Source organism: Ursus arctos, unplaced genomic scaffold (assembly GCF_023065955.2).
Source record: "Ursus arctos isolate Adak ecotype North America unplaced genomic scaffold, UrsArc2.0 scaffold_11, whole genome shotgun sequence".
Taxonomy (NCBI): domain Eukaryota; kingdom Metazoa; phylum Chordata; class Mammalia; order Carnivora; family Ursidae; genus Ursus; species Ursus arctos.
Window position 1 is genome coordinate 9,493,003 of NW_026622775.1, and position 17,005 is coordinate 9,510,007.

Genomic DNA, 17,005 nt, shown 5'->3' on the forward strand with positions numbered 1-17,005 from the left:
CTTGGCTCAGAAAGGCATTTATTTCCAACAAGCAAATTCATTCACAAAAGACAAAGATTTCTCATTATGGAAAATACTCCTAAGAACTGTGTCTCAGGACCTAATAGCAACTCTTCAAGATTAGTTCTAGCTTTCTATGTGTTAGTTGACTGTTTATGTTAGTGCTTAGGCTTCTAGTCAACAGTAGGCTATTAGTATTTGGGGTGTCAGCACTCCTAACCCCTGCCTTGGTTAGGGGTCAGCTGTAATATATCAGGTTATAGGTTTTTTTCAGCACTCACCAAAGGTTTATGTTTATTTGTATGTAAGGGGAAGTTAGAAGATATGGGGTCAGGTACAAGAATGAAAAGATATAGTTTATGTGCACAAGATCTCACATTCTGGTCGGAATTTGACATGTATGTTAATAATTACACACCATATTGTCAAGGTAAAAATCTGACCAAAGAGCTATTGGTACTTGAAAGGAGGAGAGATAGCTCCAGGAATGCTTCACAAAGGGGTTTAAATTTCATGATGGTTAGGCTTTTTTAAAAACGGAAATGGGGAGGAGTATGTTCCATAACTCTCTATATTTGTAATATAATTTCTTCCACACAGCACATACCCATAACTTGGAGACTAGTTTTGCTGGAGTGACTACAATGGGATGTAGTCAGTTTGGGCTGTATCTTAAAGGGATAATTGAACATCTGCAATCAATTTCCTCTTTTCTTCATTCTGTTTCTGTTCAACTGAGCCAAGAAGTTGTTTTGTGTGGGTTTTTATCGCATCATATATCTTTTGTTAAATTTTTGGTCCAGCCCAACAGACCATGTAAATGTATGTGTTTATAGGGGGATTTTAGTGGAAGAAGAAGGCCTACGTTTCTCTTTCTTAACTTCAGACTATTTTTTGGAAGTTATTTGTTCTTATTATCAGATCCTTTCTATTTCCTAAAATTCTACTTGCCCTCCTTGGAAATTTGAAATACAAGACTGGAGTCTCATATTTAATCAGTTTGACTCTAGCTGTATTTGAAATTATGTGAACACACATATATTTAGGTATAGCTCAGCTGTCCAGGGAGTAAATATTTTCATGCACGGGCTTCTGGTGCCACGCAGCCATTCATCTGTTCATTCATTTAACACAAGATTTTTACCATACGTTGAACCAGGTGGTATACTAGGCCCCGAAGATATAGCAGTGAATATAAAAAACCAGTCTCTCTTCTCATGGAGATTAAATTCTAATGGTAGCTGTGATTAGCTTGTCAATAAACTAGCTATCAAATTCTGCTCAAATGTCATTTTCTCAAGAAAGCCTTCTCAGACATTTTCCAGACTCTGTTCCCACATTACTGTTAGTTCTACTGGTTTTATAGCAATTATTTGTTCTTCCCTTTGTCTGTCTATCCCTATTTCTCTCCTCCCCAACCCCCTCAGTAAGCTGTGAACTAGAGAGCAAAGACCAATATTTTATCATTTTTGTATTAAAAGAATATATTCAATAGATCTTTATAAGTGAATGAATGAATGTAGCTAAATATTTCATAACCACTATGTTTGTGAAAACCTTAGGGGCCACCTCACCAAGATTTCTCTCTCAAGTGTGTCACAAAAATCCAGTGTGTATGGATTTCCAAGCATAAGAACCAAATTGGATATTCCATAACACAGTGTGGAGGTTTGATGGTCCATGTTTAATTGATAATCAGCAGTTTAAAAAATACCTTATGTTGAACTTCTGGACTATAAAACATGCATCTTTTGAAATACCATTGTAAGGAAATGTAGGTACTGGCTCTAAATGTTTCAGAAGGCCAGCTCACGAAGCGGAAAATTTCCAGAACTTGGTGTTAACACAGTAAGGTAATGATGCTGGTGTATTAGCTAATGCAGTCATGCCGCATCATATTATTCTTTCATTCTACTTCAATATCAGAGTCTGCATAAGTATCTACAAGCAAGTTGTTTCCCAGAAATGACAGTAAAATTGAGTTTGTAAAGAAAAGCAGCTGTTGAATAGTCTGTTCACTTCCACCACGCCTAATAAATTGAGGAAAAGTAGCAACAACCTACAAGGCCAGCACCGGCCTCACCTCAGTTAGAGTTGGCTGTTTCCAACTTCACTGTGTCAAGGCTTAGCCAGTCTCAGAAAAACTGCTAATCATTTCCCCCCATGTAGTACAGCTAGGGCTTCCTTAGAAAGTGGAAAGTATTCCCAAAGATTTGGTGACTTATAAAGTACCAGAGACTTTGGAAAGTTCTCTTACATATGATCTCATTTAATCTTTACTACTCTGAAAAGTAGGTCTTTTATTGACACTTTGCAAGTTGGGAAATGAGGCATTGATAAGTTGTGTGATATACTTCAGTTCACATGCACCTAGGAAGTGGCAGTACCAGAGTGAAATTCCAAAGTTCCAAGGTTGCTTCCTGAGGCCATTCACATAAAGGGAGGTATTTTAGCAGGCAGAGCAAACAATAAAAATCAGTGCCGACCACACACTATGCTGATGCACATGAAGGGGGAGACTGTGACTTTTTTCTGTGGAAGGGATTTTCTTCTATGAAGCTACCAGAAAGTGGGTATGAAGAAAGGTAGAATGCTTTAAGGAAATACTTGAGAGGAGGGGATTAATGAGAAAAGAGGAAGCAAGAAAGAATTTCCTATTGAGGAACGTAAGCCTCTCATTAACACTGTGTTAGTGCTGACATGGTGCAGAAAAAGTATTTCAGCAACAAATTTTAATACTATCTAATATTCCAGGGGGCTGATTTTGCAATCCACTCCATTTCTCATTACCATTTCAAGGGTCTTAAAAATAAACATTTGTTGTAATTAAACTACGATTATTGTATTGCTATTGTTCAATTATAGGTACAGAATCCAAATCAGGGTTAATTCTAAGATTTTTTAATTTATGTATGTATGTATGTATTAATGAGAGAGAGAGAGAGAGAGAGAGAGAGAGAAATCCTGAGAGCTGAGCAGGGGAGAAGAAGAGGGGAAGGGAAAGGCAGAGAATCCCAAGTGGACTTGGCCCTGTGTGCAGCCCACCAGGGGCTCAAGCCCACAACCCTGAGATCAAGACCTGATCTGAAACCAAGAGTCTGGCACTCAACCAACGGAGCCACCCAGGCTCCCCTAATTCTAAGGTATTTCAAAGAAATACATATTCACAATTTACAACAATCATAATTTAATAAGTTCTATTATCTCTAAAAATTATCACAACTAGACAAATGCTTACAATCACTGTGCCTCAGTTTTCTTATCTATAACATGAGGGAGGGAAAGAAAGAATTCTGAAATCTGGCTGATGATGAAAATAGGATCAGGAGCTTTTGTTTTTAATGATTAAAAAATTTTTTGAATAGTTTTAGATTTACAGAAAACTTGATAATATAGTAGAGAGGCCCCATATGCCCCACATCCATTTCCCCTTACTAACATCTCATATTAATATGGTGCATTTGTTATAATTAATGAACCGATACTAATACCTAATTATTAACTACAGTCCATACTTTATTCAGGTTTTCTTACTTTTTATCAAATATTCTTTTTCTGTTCCAGAACCGCATCCAGGATACATCACATTTGGTCATCATGTCTCCTTAGGCTCCTCGCTGCTGTCATAGTTTTTCAGACTTTATCTTTAATGACTTTCATAGTTTTGAGAAATATTGGCCAGGTATTTTGTAGAGTGTCCCTCTACTGGAGGTTAGCTGATGCTTTTTTCATAATTAGACTGGACTTATGAGTTTAGGGGAGGAAGACTGGCGATTTTCTAAAATACACATTTTTGTATTTGTTTTTAATTTGGTAGATCTGGGGTGGGACCTAAGAATTCAAAATTTTATAAGATCTCCTCAGGGTTTAGTCATTGATTACATTGTCTCTTCTGGTAGGTGCTATCTGCACTGTCTACCAACAACCTGACACAAGTTAAGGATTAAGATTTGAGGATCTAGGGGCACCTGGGTGGCACAGTGGTTAAGCATCTGCCTTCAGCTCAGGGCGTGATCCTGGCGTTATGGGATCGAGCCCCACATCAGGCTCCTCTGCTATGAGCCTGCTTCTTCCTCTCCCACTCCCCCTGCTTGTGTTCCCTCTCTTGCTGGCTGTCTCTATCTCTGTCAAATAAATAAATAAAATCTTAAAAAAAAAAAAAAGATTTGAGGAAATAGTCTTTCTTCAATTCTGGAAATTTCTTAGTTCTTATTTCTTATTTCTTTTCATATTCCCTTCTTTCTTCTCTTCTAACACTCCAGTTACATTTATCATTGAATTAATATATTCTTCAGGTCTCTTAACTTTAGTGTGTGTGTGTTTCTCTCCTCCATCCTGAGGTAATTTCTCAGAACAATCTTAAGATTTACCAATTTCTCTTCACAAATATGTAGGATTTATCCCATAGAATGCATTTTTAAGATTTCCATTTTCTTCATGTTTAAACTTTCCTTGAGATAGGTTTTTACTTTACTAATTCAAAGGAATTTATTTTGAATTTTAATAGAATTATTCCTTCATTAAGTATATTTTAAAGACTTTGTCAAATAATTCCATAAGATTAATTTTATTTACAAAGAATTTAGGCTTGGAGCACTGTGGTTTTTGTTTGTTTGCTTTTCTTAACATTAGAGTTCTTCATGTGTCTTTGGATTTTAGTACACTTTAACTGAAGAGGGATTTTTTTCTGTTGGTCTGCCTCTCCTGCCTAATTTTCAGTGTCTATAATTGCTTTACCTGGCACTCCTGAGCCACCAATCCAGAACCAAGTTTTATAACAGCATTTACAAGCTCCTGCTGTGGGTAGATATTGGGGATATCAAAAGTCCAGCCACTACAGTCAGCTAGCAACTTGATTTGATTCCTAGTTTTGAGTTTGCAAACATCCATATAGCCACTGCTTTCTATGTAGCCAGACTTCCAGCCTTTTTATTCAGACTGTTCACATGTATGGGAGTCTTGGCCCAGTCCCTGGTTTCAAAGAGTGGACCCGGCTTTATCCTCTTCCTGTACAGAGTACCGAATTAGTTACCTATTGCTGTATATATAACACATTGCCACAAACTCGGTAGGTTAAAACAACACGCACTTACTATCTCACTGTTTTGTGGGTAAGGACTTAGTGTGGGTTGGCTGGGTTCTGTGACCAGGGGTTTCTCAAAGCTACAATCAAGGTGTTGGCCAGGCTGCCTTTGGACTGGGCAAGAATATATTTTAAAGCTCATTCAGTTGTTGCCAGAATTCATGTCTTTGAAGCTATATGACTGAGGGCCTCAACAACTTGAGGGCTTTTTGTTGGAAGCCACTCTCAGGTCATAGAAGCTACTCGTAGTTCTTTGCCATGAGCACTTCCCCAACATGGTTGCTTATTTTATCAAGCCGGCAAGCAGAGGATCTCTCCTAAGGGAGGGCCCAGTTCCTGTATTAAGAGCTTTCACCAGATACCTTTAAAGTTATACCTACACAGGATAATCTCCCTTTTGATTAACTCAACATCACCAGACTTGGGGCCTTAACATATGAAAAATCCCTTTATCTTTGCCATATTCTATTGGCTAGAAGTGAGACAAAGTCCTACCCACACACAAAGGGAGGGAATTATAGAAAGCATGATGCCAGAAGGTGAGAATCATGGGGTTACCCTGGGGTCTGTCTGCTTCAAGCACCTTTAATCCCAAGACCACCATCTGTGTCCAGTCCCAGAAGTCACAGCCCTCGCCCCCAGCTTGGCTCCCTACTTTGCATTTCTGTTCTATTTCTAGTTCAGGAGGATGATTACCTTGTTTCTTAATTCCTCTATGTCTAATTGGTATGTTTTTTTCCTTCTGTATTTTATCAGTCATTAATTTTTGTTTGAAACAGGGAGGTTATGTGAAAGCACAAACTTAGAAAGCCATTTTACTCTATCCATGTTTTATAAAAATTTCTACTTGATCAGGGTTAGAATAGGTATCTGAAGTTCTAGATATGTTTTAATGGTAAGGAAGAATTTAACCAAATGGTTTTGGGAAGAAGGTCTGGTACAGAAGATTACTTATGGTATGAAAGGAAAGGGAATTGGTAAATATAACTAGGCATACCTAGCTATCACATGTTATAAACAATTTTAAAAGTAGTTTGCGTCTGCTTTACAGTAAGAACCTCAGCTTCTAATTATGCCCTGGAAAGATCCACACAATCTTGATATCCTCACATTATAGAAATATCCTGTCACCGAAGTAGGGTTTCTTCCTACCCAAATGCCCTTTTTATGGGATATTCCTTCAGACAGTTTATTTACTACAGCGTACTTTTTGTTACACAAAAGTAAGGGGAGCAATGAGTGAAAAACAAAGCAAAAACAGACATACTCAAAACGGGATTCCAACTATAAAGTAAAACACACACAGGTAACATAATAAGTCAGAACACCAGGGCCAAAGTCCTTGGCATTTATTGTTTTTATTGATACAGAATCTTCGAACTAGCACTTAGGGACAAGCATACACTTAACAGTGTTATCTGGCAGCTGAAGTATGGCCTGAGAATGTGACTTTTGAAGCACTGTGATCCCAAGATAACCACATGAAAAGTCACGCATAATTGCTTATACCAATCTGCCAAGGCAAGTCCCTATTTCTTCTTCGAAAACAATACAATTAGTTTTTTATATTGAAAGGCAGAGGGTATAACTCCAAAAAAAAAAAAAATCGTGGTTTCTGGGTGTCTTCTTTAACCTTCCCAATAAATGCAAGTTGACTATGCAGATTAATTCATGTTTACTTTGGGAAGCACACAGACCATAGTACCAGGGTGATGTAATATTGGTCAGGAAGTTTTGATATTTTAGAATTATGTTCAATGGATCTAAGTACTGCTATAGAAGAGTGATAATAAAAAGATATGGATGAAGATTAGTATCTATAAAAGTATAAAGTAGATATGGTAAACATGACCACATTCACCTCGTGCTGGAATTATTAGACCTGGTTGGTACTGCCTGGACCTTGCAATGTATTTAGGTCAAATAAATTATGGTGCTATAGTTGCAATATATTATAAAACTCTTCACTTCCAGAAGGCATTACAGGCTAAATATAGAAAAGCTGCAATAAGTGATACCTACAAAATGGGTGGGAAAGGAACTGGTCATGGACACAGCTTTATCTTTGATGTCATGTAGGACCACCTTCTTCTTTAAAATCTTGGCTGGTGTCACTGAGCCTCAATATCGGGCTATATAAGAATCCAGTATAGCAAACTTTCCAGTTCTGAAAAGCCAAAGGCCATGATTTGCTACTCCTGTAAGTTTTCTACAGCTAACTGTGAACGTTAGCTCATCATGAAGTTTTGAAAATTATTTTAAAAAATTTAACTTATGGGGTACTAGATTTAACTTACGGGGTACTACTCCTGTAAGTTTTCTACAGCTAACTGGGAACGTTAGCTCATCATGAAGTTTTGAAAATTATTTTAAAAAATTTAACTTATGGGGTACTAGATTAGAGAGCAAAGTTTCGTTGAGGACATTTTCTAAGCATGAAAATAAATATTGCTTTAGAGGGACATATAGAATAAGCTAATAGCCACTGTCATATAATCAAAATTATTAAAAGCATAAGCTTTTTTGTCTTGCCTTTTATATGAGATATTCTTTTAGATGATTACAAAAAATCTTTTGATGAGAATCTGGAAGTTGTTAAGCGATCTAGCCATCTCCATTATTTCCACAGTTCCAGAAATCCCTCTCTGTTCCTCTAATCTTTCTTCTCTGTTACAATTTGATCCATAGATTAACATTTTCTAACATTGTCTATAATGCATAATAAAATTGAATTATGATGAAAAATGAAAAAATTGCTTTGCACATACTAAAATTCATGAAAAAATTAAATAATTTGCATATATGAAAACATGGAGCAGGGCACATTAGTATGTAGTGTATAATTGAAACTGAAAGGAAGATTTTTGGTGTGCCTGTTTTTATCTTACAGACTTTGTGCATGATCTTCATTCTGTTTGCTCTCGGGTTTAGTGTTCTTATAAATACAACAGGTCAGAATCCACAGGAAACAGGAATTAAAATAATGGCAAAGATTTAAAATTGGATACGTCGAGAATTACACCCCTTTTATCATGAAACATCTCCATACTATGGGTTGCTCATTGAGCCATTGTTCGGGGTACAAGAGGAGACACAGCAAGACAGGCTGGGTTCATTATGTGCTTCTTGAATTTCAAGGGTTCTCCAAATGGCCAGGTTGCGTTTATGTATTTCAGCTTTTTCTCTGACCAAGATTTATACTGCACTATGAGATCCGGTCTGAATAGTCCTAGTAATTCAGGGCATCATCTTTGACTCAAACGTCAGTTCCCAGTTTTGTTACTTTCCAGCTGTGATCTTGAGTAAGTTTCATTCTCCAGCTCTCTGCTACTTTACCCTCAAAAGGGAAAATAATAGTACCTACCTCCAGAATTTTTATGAGGACTAAATGAGATAACTCTTGTTAACTATTTAGCACTGTGCCTGGAATACACTCTGAAAACTCAAGTAGAAGCCATAAGAATCATTATTATTATTATGGGGGGGTGCAGCATCAAATTAAACCTAATGAGTCTTTGGATACACTCAGCTCCAAAATACACAGTCCTATTTCAAGGGGTCTTGGCAGAACTCAAAGGTCTCCTTTGTGAAGTCAGTGATCTTTTAAGTCATATGGTGCCCCATTGTAATATATTAGAATATTTGGGAATGTTAGCAAAGAGGTGTTGGGATGTACAGCCACCCATATTTCTTCCCATGATTGAACCTAAATCCATTCTGCTGTACTCTACATTATATGGTCTACGTTACGGGGTCAACTGATAACAAAATCATGCCATTTATAATTGACTGAAGTTCAATTCTAGGAAGTTTGGTTCCAGAGTTTATGGTAAATAATCACCAGGCTAAGCTAATATCCCTCATAGGTTATGGTTTATTTAAAAAAAAAAAAAATCACATAGGGCCAACTGGTTAAAGATTCATAACAAGCATTTTTAAGAAATTAAGAGTTGAGTATACTGATAACACATGCTTATAGAAATAATGAGGAATTTTACTATCATACTTCACATTGGCTAGAAGTTCCTTACTATAGAGACACTGTCCAATTCAGCATTTTATACACAAAAATGATATCAGCATTTTATACACAAAAATGATAGGGAGGACTTGGTACGAAAGTGAACGGGAACTTGGAGGATGAATTAAATATGGGAAATATGCATTCTATCTTAAAGAGAAGTAGAAAATGCTATCATTATTTGCATTATTCAGTCAATTAGCCAATGATATTAAGTGCTAGGTGCTGGTAGATTTTTTAAAAAAGAGAATCTCACCAATTTCTTTTATAACTTACAACCTCAAAAATGTAATTCAACTATTTATACAATGATTGAGTTAACTTGTTTTAAGTTATAGAATGTCCTTTGAGTGCAGACCTGTGAGAAATTCAGTAATCATTAGATAAAGACAATGGAAGGCACTACGGAGAGCACAGAAACAATACGCAGGGACATACCCACATACACTATAGTAATGCATTTTCTTTCCAAAAGTTTAACAAAAATCTCATATGATGGTCACTTTACATGCTTTAATTAAGCAAAGGAATGTGACTCAAAATTTTAGAAAGGTTTTCATAAAATAAAAGGTAAAGTTTCTGCTTAATTTCTAATGAATTTTTTTTAACCAAGAGTTTACATGTGTATTATCAAAACAATGGCTTGCAATTGCTTGAACAGTTGCTTGAAGCTTGACCCTTGAGAGAAAAGAGTTTTTAAAGAAATGCTTAAGTTCTTTTGTGTCAGATCATTATCAGCTATGTTTAGTATTTATTATTTTTAGGGTTTTTTTTTAAAGCAAGTTAAATAAAAAGTAAAAAATGGGATGGTAATCTTTTTCCAGGTACAAAGACTGAGAACATAGTTCCAGTGTTTTTCACAATATTTCAAATTTCTAATCTGCGAAGACGGAAATCACATTCCTTTTTGAACTCGGCATTTGAAACTCTCTGTATCAGTGAACATTCTTTAGCACATGGGCTTTAGATCCTGGACTTATTAAATATAGGAACATTAATAAAATGAGAACAGTGGTGTATATTAGTGTTTTTTCTCCACTTATCATTAAGTTATAACATATACAATAAAACATAATTTCCGGTTTCTTATCTAAGTGCAGTGTCCCAACCTATTTCCAAAATTCGGTTCGGAGCAAGGAAAGAATGGCCTGACTTGGCTTTTTTTTTTACTTCCAGTGTTTAAACGTATAACGTTTGTGCGCAGTGGAGGCATTTTAACTTTTGGAGTTTATGCCCGACATGATTTTTGCTTTTCTGAAAGTTGTAACATAAACAGTTCTGCTCACGTCGTGTATCCATCTATTGAATACAATGCCGATAGGGCTTAGAGGAAATCGAACAACGTTATTAGGTTTTCCTGGTTCCCAGGAAGCTCACAGTCTACCCTCAGACTCTTAAAGGCGCTTGGACTCTCAGGTCTGAGGCGCCACAAGAGGGCTGCTCTAGCAGGCCTGGGTACGCAAAGTTGCTTCCTGGCCGGAACGCCAACTTGGCAAGGATCTGCGGCTGGCAAACACAGATTCGTAAGGATAAAGTCGCCACAGACTCAACCAAGCAAAGCATAAATGGCCCTTTCAGCATGAGCCTGCGAGGAGGGATGTTACTGAGCTCAGCAACCCAAATTACTTTTTCCGGGATCCCCAAACTCGAGTTTTTGTGGTGGTTGTTTGTTTGTTTTAACGCTTTCGGATTCACAAGGCAGGTGCCTGATCACCTAACCCTCCCCTCTCTTTCTTTCGCGTATTTCCTCTACCTCCTTGCCCAAGTTCAACTTTTTAATGGGTTCTAGAAGAGCACAGTAGGCTAAGAGGCTGGGAAGGTGAGAGAAGGCACGCTACCACCACGCTGATTCCTACTGCAATAGCGTGATGGGGGGGGAGGCGGGCACGGGGATCAGAGGGGTGGTGGCAGAAAGGGCACAGGGCACGCCTCGCGGGGGGAACAGGGGGCGGGGCCACGTGCCAGTCCCAGGGTTCCCAGCTCGGGTGCGACCGGAGGGCTCCCGAGCGTCCCAGCCTGCCAGCCGACGGCCGCTCCGCGGACGAGCATCCCTGTCCCAGGACCTGCCCCTCGCCCAGCCCGCGAGCGCGTCGCACGAAGGCGCGTCCGCATCCATGCCCCGGCCCGGGGAGCAGAAGGCGTTCGCAGACCCAGGCGTGTGATGCGAGGCTGAGCGCGTGGCATCCGCGTCGCGCCCGGCCGAGCCGGACGCGGGAGGAGAGGGGCGCGCTCCAGCTCTTCTAGCGGTGCGCTGGGCGGGGCGCGGCTTGGGGGGGCCCGGCCACCCGCGGGAAGCAGCAGAGGAGCAGGCGCGCTGCGGACCCGAGGGAAGGCACCGTTAAAGCTTTGCATCAATTGTGAGCCCAGTGAGTCCGTCCTAAGCTAACACACTAACTCTACAGCCTCCCTCACGCCCCCAAACCACCGAAGGCGGCGACACCTGATCCAGCGCACAAACACGGGTCCCTTCTGTCCCCGGATACAATTACGCGGCAGAGACACATTCAAACTCACGCGCAGCAGCCAAGAGCCGAGGTAAGTGGAGGGACCGCGCCGTTCCAGCGGGAGGAAGGGGGGCGGGCTGGGAGGAGGAGATGGGCGTTGTTTGCTCCCAGAGGTGAGTGCTGGGCGAATGGCTGCGATCCAGGGGCGGGGGGCTGGGATCGGAAAGGGCAGATGGGATTGGGCTGAGTAAGATAGGGAATGAGGAGTGGGGGTGGGGGTAGGGAGAAAGGTTAAGGTTGAGGGACCGTGGGGGAGGTCTTTCCCAGCTGTCCCCGATAGCTCCCGTACTCCTTTTTTCTCCCATATGGCACCCGTTCGAGGGTCTTCTTGAGTTCATGCGTGCTGAACTCGAGAGGGGAGGGGATAACCTGGCGCGGATCTGACGGAGGACCTTGCACTTGACCCTGGAGGGATGGGCATCGGGGAGCCCCAAGGCCGGAGCTGGCTGCCGGCAAGGATGGGGGACCAGGAAGTTTCGGACCTTTCCTAACAGTCTTCTACTTCGTCCTCTCCCTAAAGGGAAACTGGGTGTGTTGGGGGTGGGGAGTGCCCCGGGGCTGCGCTCGCGCGCGTGCACACACACACACACACACACACACACTCTGGACCTTTGAGCATCTGCCGGAGCCCACATGCCCGCGCGACCCCCCAGGAATGTGTAGTGGTGGCAGGCTCGCGCGCGGGTTCACACGCGGTTGAAAGAACCATGCGGCGTGCCCTTGCATTAGAGAAGCCTGTGTGGGCTGCCGAGGATAGAGAGGAGTTGCGAGAAGGACGTGCTGCAGGAAGTAGGGCGCCTTCCACGGGCTGGAGGAGCGGCGAGGGGGCCTGGGATGCGTGATTTGGGGTTGTAAGAGGCGAACCGCATATGAAGGCGCAAGTATGTGCAGTGCGACGGGGCAAAAGGACATGCAGAGGTGGGGAGGGGCGTACCCAAACTGTACGTGTAAACTCAGTGGTTTAATTTCAGGTTGATAAAGTTGAGTATGGTGAATGTACTACTCTGCAGCACTTCCTTAGGGAAAGAACCGCCTCTGTACCTGAACCTGTACCGCTGGTTCCCGTCACCTGAAAGCATCCCGGGGCGCTGGGGAGGGGAAGAGGGTGGGAGAACTTCTGAGAGTCCCGCAGACTAACTCATTGGAAGGCTTGATCACGTCAAGCAGCCATTCTTAAGGAGAGGGCGTCTCTCTAGAGGACGGGTGGTGGGAGGTGTTCTCAACCAGGAATGACCCCGAGTCACCTCTATTATGAGTCAGTGTTAGAGATAGCCTTTTATTTCAGGTGGGTTCCACCCAGAAAAAAATCAAACAAACAAACAAAAACACTACTCTAAAAACAGTTCCTCTCAGGCTGTCACCTTGTATATTGAGTTTTTTTAAGATTAATAGCCCAAAGGTGTGGCTGTTTGACTATATGCCAAGCGTGCTGTGGTTTCTTCTTCTGATAATTTCATATTCGATAAAAGGTCTCCATTCAGAATTGCTGTGGTTTATATCTTTAGGGGGAAAAATGACTGCCATTTGAAGGAAGTATAGAAAATCCTTTCTAACTGGTATTCTAATCATATTAGGATTAATCACATTTTACTCTCTGGAGATTTTTAAATTAATTGAAGAGTCAAGCACTTCAATGTTATATGATAAGGGATTCCAGAATTTGTTAACTAAGCTAAATCATAAAGCAGCATGTGGGGTTTTTTGTTGTTGTTTTTTGTTTTTTTTTTTCAGTCCCAAAGAGGAAAACAGTGGATTTAGTTTTCTTCTGTAAAAACTATCTCCTGGTAGTTAGTTTGAGGTTTTGCTTTAGGAATGTAACTCTGTTCAGCAACTATTCTAGATAATTCCAGAGGGAAATACTCAGTATTATTTGATTTGCCTGCCACCCAGAAAATAAAGGTGACATCTAGTGTGTGATTTAGTGCCATAGGACTGTTTAAAAACTACAGTGAAGAGTGATGCGTTGACATTTGGTAAAAGCTTAATAGTGTTTTAGTAGCTGGGCATAACTGAGTAGAAACAAAGTTCTGACTTTTCTGGATAATACTACTATAGAGATTCAAAGTCTTTAAATCTATAATTTCCAGAGCTCTATGCTTGTTGTATTATATGTGATGCACTTATTAGGCTAAGTAAACCAGTGGAATAAATAAAGATACTTACAAAAAATTTATTTCATATAAAATCTGTTTTTTGTGTAAAGAGTTTGACAGTTAACATTTAATTTAAATTACTTAAAACATTTCATGATACCTTATCAGCTTAATTACCACTTAAATATTGATGACAAAGGAAGAAAATAACTATATTCCCAATTCTCAAACTCCTTTTCAAAGTTTTTTATGTATTTATTTATCAAATAGTATTGAGTTGGTGCTGTTTAATTCAGCTAGATTTTCAGAATATACCAGGAGAATAAGAACTTTTTATTGTTTTTGTAATATATAATAATACTCCATTTATTGATATTGATACTATCTGGGTTTTGCTTATTTACATGAGTGCATTTTCTCCATGGCTGATCCCTCCCATGATCAATTAATTACTGAAAATTAAAAATTCAGCTATTAAATAATTTCTAAATCTTACATTCTTACTTGCTTCCCTGGATTCAAGTTAATTTTTTTGTTGGCTTGTCTTTATGAGCATGAATTCATAAAGAATTGAATAGTGCTATTCGTTGAGATGTATAGAGCTGTTTTTGTTTATAGTAAATGGTCTCAGTCGGCCCTGTTGAAATACTAGATTGGAGACAGAAGTACTATTCTCCTTTTTATGGTTTTTCTGGGTCCTCTTTCTGTTATCAGCTATCACTTTCTACTGCTGTCAGGCTGTGAGCGTGTCCTGCTGCTATATTGTTGTCTTTTTTTTCTGTGAAATGATGTGGACTATTGCCCGAGTATAAAGCCTGTGCACTTTGTGACAGGTACTTGCTGTCCTCATGCTTTATTTCTGGGCTGGATTGTAAGCTGTACGGCTGAGGTTCCTAGTGGGACTAGGATGCCCTCTCTACAGATGGTTTTAATGTTGTTGTTTTACAGAATGTTTTGTGTATGAGATCTTTAGAAGGATGTCTTCATTTCAGACAGTTCAGTCTACTGAAAAGTCTTGCTTTTCTGAAAAGTTGGAGTAGCCCTTAAAAAAAGTTTACTTTTCTTACAGCAGGCCCAGATTATCCTTGTTTAGGAATATGTATACAGTGATGTTTTCTATACCACTTTCTGCCATCGAAAAAGCTAGCCATATGTAATATTGGTCATATTTTTCTACTCTGGAGTAGAACGTGTGTTTGGGTAATCTTGATCACCATACTTGAAGTGAAGTCAATCATTTCAATATTAGTTTGCATATCTACCTATGGAGGAGCTACACAATCAAATTAGTTTGAATAAATTAGTTTAACTTAGTCTTGGAGAACAGTAGTAATCAGCATTTTCCTAACCTAAAGCATTTCACAAGCATTCCTTCTTTTATTCAGCAAATATTTTTTAAAAGCATACTATGCTCTTATGCTCTGGGAATAATACGACGCAGAAGGCCCTGGAAGGGCTCTAGGTTTAAGAGGTTAGATAGATTGAAAACAAACTAGTTTCAGTAAGTGCAATATAACGCTGTATGGTCTATGAGTGCTGTGATAAAGATATGCAGAGGGCCCAGAACAGGCATTTAGAAGTGATCAGAAAACTAGAGAGGCTTCATAGAGAAGGTGACGTAAAAGTCAGTATAGGCATGGGCAAGGTCATGGGGGGCTGTTTGCCATCATAAGGAGTATGCACCATTTTCTGTTCAAGTTTGTTTCAAACAAAGGAGTGATATGATGCAAAGATAGCTCTCACAGCCATCTAGAAGGATGAATCTGAGGAATGTGAGACAAGAATGGTGGTTTAGAAGGTATTGGAGTGATCTTGTTGAAGACCTTATACCATAGTGGGAACAGTGAGATGAAGAAAAGAGTTTGGTCACATAGATGGTAAGGTAGGAGAATCTCCAGGATCAGGTGAGTGATTACATGGCCAGTGACATATGAGGCAGGTCGCAGGAGCAAGGATGATAGAGTTCAGTTTTGAAAAAGAGTGTGAAGTACCTACAGAAAACCCACCTGAAGAGCAGTGTCCAGTGGATCATTGCACAGGAGTTCTGAGTAGACAAGTCTTGGCTAGATAGATAAGGTAGATAAATGGATGGATGGAAGGATAGATAGGTGGAAAAATGGATAGATGGATGGATGGATAGATGGATGGATGGATGGATGGATGGATGGATCATGGATGCTCTGAGCAGTTTTCAGTACCTGGGTGGTTGGAAAAAAAAAAAAAAAGGAAGTTGATATGCCTTCCAGGTCAGGTACAATGAGTAAGAGGGAGACAGAAACCTAGGGAAATCCTAAAATGTAACAGTTGGGTGAAAAAAAAGGGAGCGGTAAAGGATGAGAAGTAGAGTGAAAGGCAAGAGGAGAATGAGGGGAGAAGAGCTTTTTAGTAGCTGAAGGAGGAAAGAAGTTCAAGAAGTAAAATCAGGTCCTAAAATGAAGGGTATCAGACAATCTTGATTCTGCTTCTGACTAAACTCTGTGACCCTGAACTTAGAGCATAGTTCTCATCTATAAAAAGAGCATTAAAGTGCCTACGCCAAGTGGCTACTGTGAGGATCAAAGGAGATAAAGTCTGGCAAGTTCCGTACCTAGAAGGTCATTGGTTTGTGCTCAGTAAATGCTAGCTGGTATTTATGAAAAGCAGAACTTGGATTTGGTGATTAGTTGGTCTATAGAGACTATTGCTTTCAGCAGTACTTGCTTTCAGGGTTCAAGGAGGATGATTAAAGGTATATTTAAGATGAAAACTTGATCAGATTTATAGCCTTTGGCGGGGAAGCCAGTAGAATAGGGGCAATTGGAAATTTTGAAGGGAGCTGAGAGAGCACTGGAAGGCGTTCCTTGAGGAGAGGGTGGGAACTGCAAGAGCTCTGGGGAGTTGTCGGGATCCTCAGGAAAAGTCAGGCTTCTTTCTACCAGCCGGGAGGGTTCTGTAGCATACAGGTTGTTTTTTTAAAAGCATCTGGTAATCAAAAAAAAAAAAAAAAAAGCATCTGGTAATCAAATCATAGACATTTTAAATGTCTTGTTAAACAGTTTCTGGTAGTGTGAGTTCTAGTTTCTTAGTTAAATTAATAAGGGCATAGATTATTCATTTTAAAAGAGTCTGAACAGAAACAAAAAACAAGACAAATGATATTGAAACTGAAAAAAGTATTTAATATTTGATGATTCAGAAGGCACTTCTGTATATTACAGGGGCTTAAAAGTCAACACTGTGGAAAGCAATTATTAACTTGTACAATAGGAGAAGGACTGATTCATTAAGTGTTTTTAAAAAATTAGGTGTACTATAGTAGTATTTA

At 39.8% G+C, this 17,005-nt stretch overlaps 1 protein-coding gene across 2 annotated transcripts in view; it reads left to right on the plus strand.

The window, feature by feature from the left end:
- Positions 1 to 11,078: 11,078 nt before the first annotated feature.
- The window catches only part of UGT8 (UDP glycosyltransferase 8), an 81,329-nt gene continuing 75,402 nt past the window's right edge, over positions 11,079 to 17,005 (plus strand). For both annotated transcript variants that reach the window (XM_057310035.1, XM_026499228.4), the window contains exon 1: positions 11,079 to 11,639. The gene's annotated coding sequence lies outside the window, so the exon portion shown is untranslated. The remainder of the gene's footprint in view (positions 11,640 to 17,005) is intronic.